At 36.2% G+C, this 9518-nt stretch overlaps 1 pseudogene; it reads left to right on the forward strand.

Annotated features, from left to right (window-relative positions):
• The first annotated feature begins 6494 nt into the window (after positions 1-6494).
• Positions 6495-8901, forward strand: LOC129531425 (tropomyosin alpha-4 chain-like; annotated as a pseudogene).
• The last annotated feature ends 617 nt before the right edge of the window (positions 8902-9518 follow it).

Raw genomic sequence — 9518 nt, forward strand, 5'->3', positions numbered from 1 at the left:
ATTGCAAAAATTTCACCCAATTGTAATTTAGAAAAAGTGTCAAACCCCCAATAAGTTGCAAGAATAACAAAACTAATATTCAAATACATGCAACTCAATCCATAATCCGTTTGTGTGTGTGTGTAAAGTTTTTTTTTTTTTTTTGAGTCTGAGTTTCGCTCTTGTTGCCCAGGCTGGAGTGCAATGGTGCAATCTTGGCTCACTGTAACCTCCGCCTCCCAGGTTCAAGTGATTCTTCTGCCTCAGCCTCCCGAGTAGCTGAGATGACAAGCATGCGCCACCACACCCAGCTAATTTTGTATTTTTAGTAGAGACTGGGTTTCTCCACATTGGTCAGGCTGGTCTTGAACTCCCGACCTCAGGTGATCTGCCCGCCTCAGCCTCTCAAAGTGCTGGGATTACAGGTGTGAGCCACCGCCCCAGCTAAATTTTTTAACTTATTCAAAAATCAGTTGTATACATCACTATAATTCACAGGGACAAGCAAATTATTTCTATAAAGAGCAATATAACAAATATTTTAGGAGTGTGTGTCTGTGTGTGTGTAAACTTTTGAGCTTATTCAAAAAGTAGTTGCAAACATTATAAGTCACAGTGTCAGCAAAGTATTTCTATAAAGGGTAAGACAGTAAATATTTTAGGCTTTGGGAACATTGTAGAAGTCTCTGTTACAACTGCTAAACCCTGTTGTAACAAGAAAGTAGACAATATGCAAACAAATGGCTGTGGCTACAATATTATCAACTTTATTCATAGACACAAATGTTAAATTTTGTTAATTTTGTGTTACGAACTATTATTCTTCTGTTGATATTTTTGTATTATTCAAAAAATATAAAAACATTCTTAGCTGCAGGTTGTACAAAAACAGGCAATAGGACAGGTTCAGTGTATCGGCTGAAGTCTGCTAAACCCTGTGGTTCAACTATAAATATTACAGTATATAGCTGCTAATAGCAAGAGCAATGTCCTATTTATACACAAGAAAATTATCACGGGCGGAAATTATATTAAATACATTTTAATCATGCAAGTTATACAGGAATGTAGTACTTTTGAAAAAATCAAACGATTACCAGTAAATCTATTGTGTGTTGGTTCATCCCCAGAAGGCCATTATTATCAGTGTGGTTTGCGTATTTCCAGACATTTTCCAAAGCAATCACATAAGTTTATTTTAAAAATGTATTCTCACATATTTTACTGATAAACCATTTAAAAGTAAATGTGCAAACAATAGTTCTCCAATTCATTCATTCTCTTTAATAAGAAACATGCTGGACGCAAAGAAGGCAGGTTTTTTGGTAACCATATAACTGGCTAACCTCTTGGCAAACAAACTAAGAAGTTTCCAGGAAGGAATATCTTACCTACAGAATGCTTTTAGAGGAATGTATGTGCTGTGATTTCTTTTCTAGGGTTGTTTATAATAAAACCTAAATCTCTTTGACTCATGGGGCATAGTTTCCTGGACCATCTAAAGACAAAATGAGATACTTTGTGATCTAAATATCTCCTCTGTGTAAGTGAGATGACCGCACATCTTACTCAGAATCATCATCTATTATCCTTGTTCAAAGCATATCTGATGTGCAAGGAAAGGACCCAGGGATTCTCACTGTGCTATCTGACCTTACCTTGCTCCACCTGTACCTCACAATAATTTTTATCCATAAAATTATTAGTTAAGTTTGCATAAGATCTCCGATGCACCTGAGTCTGATTTGATAATCTAATACTTTGTGTATTTTTAACCACAATAATATGTTTTTATTTTTCAATTTAATATGTATTGGAAATCTTAGTGATTCAACACATGTTAATCTTTATCATTTCTTTAACTCTTAGATGTGTCATATTTACTTAGCCATTTCTCTATTGGTGGACATTTAATCTATTTAATGGGCTTTTGACTATTTTTAAAAAGCTGTAATTGACATCCTATTGCATTTTATTGCACATATGTTAGTATTTCATAAGACAGATGATGAGTTAAGGAAAATTGTGCTTATAAGTTATTCACATTGTAAAATTTAATAGATATCAAAAATTTTCATCTAAAGTGGTCTTAAATTATAGATGTCAATTTGATATTATTAAACTTTGAATTATTTTGCTAAACCCATGGATTGAAAGTATAATTTTATGAAATCTTAGGTACCACAGGAAGAAGTATAAATTGATACAACTGATTTGAGAAAAAGTTAGTCTGTGATTAAATAAGTATCCACATATATTTGCTCCTAAAATTCCTTGGATAGTTACATGTTGTAGATAAACTTATGCATATAATTCTGAGAGCATATGTCCAAGTATTTTCATATTGACTTTGCTCCTAAGCACCCAAACTTTAAAATAACACAAATGTATATAAGGAATAAAATAGAAAATTCTCATCTGTATAAACAATCAAATATTATAGAGCAGTGAAAATAAATAAATTACAACTGCTTGCAACAACAGGGCTGTCACTCATAAACATATGTTGAACAAAAGGAGTGTGGCACAAAATAATACAGAAAGAGGATTTCATATCAATTATCAAAGCAGGCCAAAAAACCTAAGGTATGTTGTTCAGAGATGCATACATGCTATACCTTTTTGAAGCACAGCAAAAAAATTATACATAAAACTTAGGGTGAGAGGAGCTGCTTTTAGGAAGGGACACTTGGGGGAGTCTGGGGCGATGATATAGTCTAATTCCTGGCCTAGTTTGGTTTACATGGGTTAGCTTTACAGCCTGAATACATTTAAGCTTTACAGATGTCTTTGATTCATGCTTTTGCGTCTCAAAACAAAAGGTTCTATTGTTTAAGTTTAATTTGTTTTACTTGATTATTGAAAAATTTAATTATTTTTAAAATTTCAATTAAATTAGTTTAAATAAATAATTAAGGTCTTTAGAACTAATCTCTTGATTCTTCCAGTAAGTACCTATTTTTACATTTTCCCACTTTTCTATTGAAATATTTTTATTTTTCTAAATTATTTATAGATTTGCTTTGGTATACATAGTTTACATATTTTCTCATAGTAAAAAATATGTGGTAAAACTATTTTGCTAGAAGTGAAGACTTTAAATTTAAGTTAGCCAAATTAATCAATTTTTTTCAAGGGTATTGATTTTTTAGTCTTGCTTAAAAAAGGCAAAAGGGAGGCATACATTAGGTAAATATATTGAGAATGGGAATTTGAATCAGAAAGAAAAGGCAGCGATCAGTTGGAAATATCTGAATACATATTGCCTAATGGGCATGTCCTCTCTCTGACAAAAAGCCTGATCTGACTGCAAATGAGGCAAATTGTGGCCTGTAGCAGCATGAACCTCCTTCTCCACCAAAGGATTGCTCAGTAATAACAGTCTAGCAGAAACTCACCTTGAAAAAAAAATGTAGACAACATGAAAAAAAGAAAGAAAGGAAGAAAATCAACAGTCATTCGGAGAAGTGCCATCACTGTAAGTGCATAGGGTAAGATTTAAAATAACATAAAGCAAATGAAAGATGTATAAAATACAAAAGAAAGACAGCAGAGAGCAATAAAAAGAGTACTTCCAAATAAGTAGAATTAATATTCTCAGGGGAATGCCAGAAGTTACTGCATCCATTAATAAAGAAGAGGAAAGCTAAAAATGAGATCATTGAAGTAATGATGGATATATAATCTCTCAATAAATAATGACGAATTGCATATATAGTAAAAAGAAGGCTGAAATATTTTTAAGCATACGCTTGCATACTAAAATAAATGAGGTCAAATGAACAATACAAATACACTTCTTTTTGGACACTGACTTCTACTTGCACCTGCAGTTCTAGTCCTCTCTTTTCCACTACACTTTCTGATCTTCTTAGTATGAATTCCAACAAGAGGCTTCCTTTTCTTCTGACTGCTGAGTGAATTCAATGAGTTAAAGTGAATGATTTGTATTCTCAGGAAAGCAGAGGGCAAGATCAAGCATTTTTAACACTGGCTTCCCACGGGTGATTGGCTTTGTCCCTTAAGCTTAGGTGGTTGCTCTTTTCCTGATGAGTCTACTTTATCCTAAAGTTAGTAAACTTGCTTTGCCACTGGCCCTTTCTAACTAGGGGTGATAAAAATCACTCTAACCAAAGGTTACTGCAGTCTCTTGTGTTCTTTCTCATCCCTTCAACAGCTTTGCAAAGAGTCTCCAAACCCTCTCTGCATTATCCTTATTAAATTGCACTATCAGTTTCTTTATATGACCCCAGCAAATACATGAATCTCCTACTTAGGGAAACTGATAGACTAAGAGTACTTTGTACTTTTCTTTCATGCTCAAAGCTAGAAGGTAAGTATTTTCTAATAATGTGAAGCTGCTGAAATGACAATTTGGGTTAGAGCTGTGCTGTGGACTACAGCTATTTGAAAGTACAGTTTTATTTTTATGACAGGTTGCTCTCTGCTGTCTGGGATATTTACATTTTCCTTTCCTATGGAGAAGGTCAGAGTATGATTGATTCAACATTAAAAATAACTTTAGATTGTTTAAAGTGAGGATGTTCTAAATGATAATATTTGTGAAGTCCTCTATTTTGATATTTTTCACTTAAGATCAGTGATTTAGAAATCAAGTGAAAATCTTGTTACCATTTGAATGAACATACTGATATTAATAAAATGATAAGCATTTTACATGATCATCCAAGTTAGATTTTGACAGAATGCCTAGGGTCTTGGAGTAACCAGCTTTTGGCAATTCCTGGCTCTCTTTTTCATATTCAAATTTGTAAAGAAAGCAGAGAAGAGAAAATGTGTGTAGGTGTCTTCCTCCTGGAAGTAGGCACAAACTGCATGGAAAACCAACCAAAAAATGGTAACAGAAAAATATGATAATAATTTATTTAAAAATAAAATTCTTAGACTTTGTCATAACTGGAAGACTATCTAGAATTGTGAATGAAATAAGGACCCCAAATAAAGATGCATTTCTAATTCTCATATTTCTGGCCCATGCGGCAAATATTGGGTATGCTAGATGGAAGAAAAGCTGTTCAATATATAACATCCTCTTCCATATCTCAGTTTTGATTCTATTAAAATTAATACAAGGAATGTAGCAGAATAGTGAGAAACAAACACATTTAGTCTGATATAGGGGATGCAGATGAATTTGATTTATATTCATGGCAGTTGAGCCTTCTAATATTGAATTCCAGAGTTAGTGCAGAAGCAAAGAACGTGTGCTTTCCGTGAGTGATTCCTAAATAAAAAGAACAGAGGCATATGTTTTTAACAAGTACTTATGTGGGATTCATAAAATTAATTTTTATATTATCCTCTCCCCTATCAACAAATTGTTAGGGACACCATGTCCATGTTTTAAATGTTTATTAAAATTGTGTTGTATTTTAATCTCAACAGTATCAATATAGATTTAATTCTCAGTCATGTATATCAACTTTTGTGAAAATTAATTTTATTTTCTTTCACTGGCATAAGTTTAATAGTTATTCAAAAAAAAAAAAACTCCTGGATTTTTTATTCACCTGACTTTTTAAATGTTTAAAAGATGACTGTTTCTTACCTTCACGTGATTAGGGGACCTTATGTTAAATTCTTGAGTTATGCTTTCTGCAGACTTTAGGTAGACAGAGTTTCACTGGTGAGGTAAGTTTTTTAAACTGTGAAATGCACAGATCTAAAGTTTACAATTCAATAACTTTGGACAAATACAAAGACCCATATAATCAATACCGATTCAAGCTACAGGCATTTTCCTCACCTCAAAAATTCCTTCATGCCTTTCCACTTAAATCTCATTCACACATCAAATCTTTAATCCATTCTTATTTTCATAACCATGGATTAGTTTTGCCTCTTCTAGAATGTCATATAAATGGAACTTTATGCCATGTAATTTCTTTAAAATTTGTTCAACATAATAAGAATTGATATTCAACTTTTTTATTTTATTCAATATAATATTTTATAGAGGCCCAGACATTTTGTTACACACGTCAATATCTGATTTGTTGTTGTTGTTAATTCTGAGTACTGTAGTGTCCACTGTACGAATATATACAATTCGTGTATCTATTCCTTTATTGAAGGTTGTTTGGGTTGTTTCAAGGTTTAGTTTTAAGAATAAAACTGTTCTAATAAGTTTTGATTAAATCTTTATCGTGGCATCAGTTATTATTTCTTTTGTACACATAACAGAGAAAAAGCTTACTGGGTCTAAGAAAAATATATTTTAAACTTTATAAGAAAATAATTAACTGTTCTCTGGAGTGTTTGCCCCATTTTACACTCTTAAGAAACAAAAAGACTTCCAGTTTCTACATGTCTATAATTTTTGGTATTGTCAGTATTTTAAAATTTCTTTAATTTCTAGTGAATGTGCAATGGCTGTCATTGTCATGTATATTTGCATATTCCTAATGAATAATGATGTCCAGAGCCTGTTCATGTGACATTGCATATCTTCCTTTGTAAGATATTTAAGACCCGGGGCCGGGGTGCGGCTGTGCAGCTCTCGCCGGAGCTGAGCCCAGCCGACCGTCCGCCGCTGCCAGTGCGCCTCTGCGCCTCCGCGCCATGGCCGGCCTCAACTCCCTGGAGGTGGTGAAACGCAAGATCCAGGCCCTGCAGCAGCAGGCGGACGAGGCGGAAGACCGCGCGCAGGGCCTGCAGCGGGAGCTGGACGGCGAGCGCGAGCGGCGCGAGAAAGCTGAAGGTGATGTGGCCGCCCTCAACCGATGCATCCAGCTCGTTGAGGAGGAGTTGGGCAGGGCTCAGGAATGACTGGCCATGGCCCTGCAGAAGCTGGAGGAGGCAGAAAAAGCTGCAGATGAGAGTGAGAGAGGAATGAAGTTGATAGAAAACCGGGCCATGAAGGATGAGGAGAAGATGGAGATTCAGGAGTTGCAGCTTAAAGAGGCCAAGCACATTGCGGAAGAGGCTGACCGCAAGTACGAGGAGGTAGCTCGTAAGCTGGTCATCCTGGAGGGTGAGCTGGAGAGGGCAGAGGTGCGTGCAGAGGTGTCTGAACTAAGATGTGGTGACCTGGAAGAAGAACTCAAGAATGTTACTAACAATCTGAAATCTCTGGAGGCTGCATCTGAAAAGTATTCTGAAAAGGAAGACAAATATGAAGAAGAAATTAAACTTCTGTCTGACAGACTGAAAGAGGCTGAGACCCGTGCTGAATTTGCAGAGAGAACGGTTGCAAAACTGGAAAAGACAATTGATGACCTGGAAGAGAAACTTGCCCAGACTAAAGAAGAGAATGTGGGCTTACATCAGACACTGGATCAGACACTAAAAGAACTTAACTGTGTATAAGCAAAACAGAAGAGTCTTGTTCGAACAGAAACTCTGGAGCTCCGTGGGTCTTTCTCTTCTCTTGCAAGAAGTTCCTTTTGTTATTGCCATCTTCGCTTTGCTGGAAATGTCAAGCAAATTATGGATACATGACCAAATATTTTGTATTGGAGAAGCTTTGAGCACCAGTTAAATCTCATTCCTTCCCTTTTTTTTTTTCAAATGGCACCAGCTTTTTCAGCTCTCTTATTTTTTCCTTAAGTTGCATTTATTCCTAAGGTAGGCAGGGTATTTCCTAGTAAGCATACTTTCTTAAGACAGAGGTCATTTGGTTCCTGGGAGAATAGGCAGCCCCGCACTTTGAAGAATACAGACTCCAGTATCTAGTCGTGGATATAATTAAAATGCTGAAGACCATAACCTTTTGGGTCAACTGTTGGTCAAACTATAGGAGAGACCAGGGACCATCACATGGGTAGGGATTTTCCATCCAGAGCCAATAAAAGGACTGGTGGGGGCCGGGGGTGACTATTGTGGGAAATCATAACCCACAGATAGATTAACCTAAGAATCCTGGCCCTTCTCCACTCTCCACCATGCAGGACAAACATCCTCTCAAGCAGTCAACGTAGAATGCTTGGGAAATAGTCATAATTACCCACATATAGTAATTAATAGATAGTAATTAATAGATCCTTGATGTGATGTTCTTTTGCATATTTCCTTCATTCTAAAGTTGTTCCCTGGCCGGGCGCGGTGGCTTTCGCCTGTAATCCCAACACTTTGGGAGGCCAGGACAGATCACTTGAGGTCAGGAGTTCAAGACCAGCCCAGCCAACATGGCAAAACCATGTCTCTACTAAAAATACGAAAATTATGGTGACGCCTGCCTGTAGTCCCAGCTACTTGGGAGGCTGAGGCAGGAGGATCTCTTGAACCCAGGAAGTGGAGACTGCAGTGAGCCGATATCGCACCACTGCACTCCAGCCTGGTCGACAGAGTGAGACTCCATCTCAAGAAAAAATAAAAATAAAGTTGTTCTCTGAAGAGCAAATGTCTCATTCCAGTAATGACCCACTGAGCAGGAATATGGTGGAGTTCAGTCCAATTCAGATCAGCCATATCCAAAAGACTACAAGTCATTACTAAGTTGAGAAAAAGAGTTTTTATCTATTAGCAGAAAGGGCCTTTCTGGCAGCAGAGATTAAAAACTGGCCCAACTTCATTTCCATACTTCAGGGAACAGCAAATTGAGGATTTACTTATCTAGGACTTGAATTCCTTCTTTGGGACCAAGTTAATAAAAGACCAAGAAGCTCCTGATTAAACTGGATAATGAAGGATTCTGTAGACCCGGTATCGGCTACACGTATCGGCTTTGTTTGACTTCTCTTTTCTCAGTTAACATCTCAGAGCTGGAACATTCCACATTCCCCAGCAGCGTGTGGGGGCCGACTAAAGTTTACAATTCCGACTAAAAATCACCCTGCTTCTGGCTTATCTGAATTCCTTACCCACCCCACCCCACACCCCACTCCTATTTATTCAGCACCACACTACCCAGGAAATACACTAGCAAATTGTGCAATGGAATAAAATCCACACTTTACTTTAGATTCTTGCAACTGTATCATATGTAATAGTATTACTTTTTCTACATTCTGGTCAAATAAATTTTTACATAAACAAACAAAAAAAAAGATATTCAAGACCCATGCCTATTTGGGGAGAGGCTGTTAGACGTTTTATTACTGAATAGTATTACTTATTAAGATCTTCTAAGTCATTTGTATGTATTAAAAATAATTCCTCCGATTCTGTGTCCTGCCTTTTAATTTTTTTCAATGCTTTCTCTTGATGAGTAGAAAATCTTATTTTGAGGAAGCCCTATTTATATAATTTTTTCCTTTATGGCTACATTTTCTGTTTGTTTTGTCTGAAATATTTTTGCCTCCCTAAAGATGTAATATTTTGCCTCCCTAACATGCAAGATTGTTCTCTTATATGCTTTATAGTATTAGTTTTTATATTTATGCTTCATATTTATGTTTATGAGCATCTCAAATTGGATTCATCACAAATTTGTAAATGATATGGGATAAACATTGACTTTAGGCTAAGCATGATGACTCACATTTGTAACCCCAGTGCATTAGGAGACTGAAGAAGGAGGATTTCTTGAGCCCAGGAGTTCGAGGCTGCAGTGAGCTATGATTGCACCACTCCAGCCT

The sequence above is a fragment of the Gorilla gorilla genome, chromosome 12, assembly GCF_029281585.2.
Source record: "Gorilla gorilla gorilla isolate KB3781 chromosome 12, NHGRI_mGorGor1-v2.1_pri, whole genome shotgun sequence".
Lineage (NCBI taxonomy): Eukaryota > Metazoa > Chordata > Mammalia > Primates > Hominidae > Gorilla > Gorilla gorilla.